The sequence below is a fragment of the Chrysoperla carnea genome, assembly GCF_905475395.1.
Source record: "Chrysoperla carnea chromosome X unlocalized genomic scaffold, inChrCarn1.1 SUPER_X_unloc_62, whole genome shotgun sequence".
NCBI classification, from domain to species: domain Eukaryota; kingdom Metazoa; phylum Arthropoda; class Insecta; order Neuroptera; family Chrysopidae; genus Chrysoperla; species Chrysoperla carnea.
Genome location: NW_025408192.1, coordinates 10,001 through 12,500, shown reverse-complemented (window position 1 = coordinate 12,500; position 2,500 = coordinate 10,001).

The following is a 2,500-nucleotide window of genomic DNA, read 5'->3' as shown; positions in this document are numbered from 1 at the left end:
TTAGGTAGAGAAATATATTTTGAATCAATAATTTATAAGTTCACAACAGAATAGTCAGATTTTTATTGTCTATTAAATATTTTTTAGCGAATAACTATTATGTATTACTAGAATATAATAATAATTTTTTTTTTTTTTTTTTTTTTTTTTTTTACTTGAATGGTGTATACGTTTACACGGTGAATGTAAAAACAATTAATCAATTTATATAGAAAAATATATTATGAATTAATTATAAATAAGTTCCAATAAAATAGCCTGATTCCCATTGTGTATTGAAATTTTTTTTTAACCAATTAACTATTAATGTGAATTTGTACAATAAAAATTTTGTATTAATTCTGTAAATTATTATATATATTTGCATTATACAGTATTTAGAAGCATTTAAATGGATAAAAATTTTTTAGAAAATCTACATATGTATCACATGTATTATACCGGTGCCCTGTCGCAATATAACATGTACGATTTGTATATAAAATAAAATGAAATTTTTTCCCTAAAATTTTTTAATGAATCCCGAAAAATTCTATATATTTTACCTTTATATAGTATTTAGGACTATTTAAAAGGATAAAATTTTTTTAGAAAATCTACATATGTATCACATGTATTATACCGGTACCCTGTCGCAATATAACATGTACGATTTGTATATAAAATAAAATGAAATTTTTTCCCTAAAATTTTTTAATGAATCCCGAAAAATTCTATATATTTTACCTTTATATAGTATTTAGGACTATTTAAAAGGATAAAATTTTTTTCGAAAATCTACATATGTATCACATGTATTATACCGGTACCCTGTCGCAATATAACATGTACGATTTGTATATAAAATAAAATGAAATTTTTTCCCTAAAATTTTTTAATGAATCCCGAAAAATTCTATATATTTCACCTTTATATAGTATTTAGGACTATTTAAAAGGATAAAATTTTTTTCGAAAATCTACATATGTATCACATGTATTATACCGGTACCCTGTCGCAATATAACATGTACGATTTGTATATAAAATAAAATGAAATTTTTTCCCTAAAATTTTTTAATGAATCCCGAAAAATTCTATATATTTTACCTTTATATAGTATTTAGGACCATTTAAAAGGATAAAATTTTTTTCGAAAATCTACATATGTATCACATGTATTATACCGGTACCCTGTCGCAATATAACATGTACGATTTGTATATAAAAAAAAAATATACATTTTTTTCTAAAAATTTGCATTAATTCCAAAAATTTTTTAATAATTTATTATAATTATTAATGTTTATTGAATAATTTATTATAATGCATAAATTTCATTTAATAAAATATGATAAAAGCAAAAAAAAATTTTTTTGGTCCCAAAATAAAAATTTTTAGCTGAAAAAAATTTTTTTTTAAAAATTTTTTTCTTTAAAATTTTGATTATTCTGTAAAGTTTATGATGTTTAAAGCCATTTTAAACATTATCATATTTTGAGTTTGAAGCACCGGGTGTAATGTCTTTAATATATATGATGGATAGTGCGTGTAAGTTAATGAGATGAATGTATATCTATGTATAACAGTGTATTAGTGGTATTACGTTCAGCAGTCTCACACATATGATATAGTATGGTATAGTATAAGTTGTTTATTTTTCATACTGTCCGTGTATCATTCAACAAAGGTGGTGTAGAGTTGTATATGGCTTGGTATGACGTTGTTGCAATTCTATGGACACTATGATATTACGGATGCACAGATAGAGGAATAACACTTATCGTATATGTATCATTTATGTATGTTGACTGTGTAATGAATACTAAATATAATAAAATAATACACTTTTTAATAGAATAACATTTGTTTCATGTTTTAGTATGATATTAAATGGTATAGAATAGGTTGTTTATTTTTCATACTGTCCGTGTATCATTCAACAAAGGTGGTGTAGAGTTGTATATGGCTTGGTATGACGTCGTTGCAATTCTATGGACACTATGATATTACGGAATAACAGAAAGAGGAATAAAACTTATTGTATATGTATCATTTATAACGTACTTTTATGTTGACAAGAATGAATGTATATCTATATGAAATAGTGTATTTTGTGGTATTATGTTCAACAGTCTTACATATATGATATAGTATGATATAGTATAATTTGTTTATTTTTCATACTCTAAGTGTATCATTCAACAAAGGTGGTGTAGAGTTGTATATGGCTTGGTATGACGTCGTTGCAATTCTATGGACACCATGATATCACGAAAAAACAGAAAGAAAAATAACAATTATCGTATATGTATCATCTATATTATTATTGTATTTTGACTATGTAATGAATGCCAAATTTAAAAATATACACTTTCTTAATAGAATAACATTTATTTTAGTATAATATAAAATGATATTGAATATGTTGTTTAATTTTCATACTGTTCGTGTATCATTCAACAAAGGTGGTGTAGGTATGTATATGGCTTGGTATGACGCTTTTGCATGTCTATGGACAC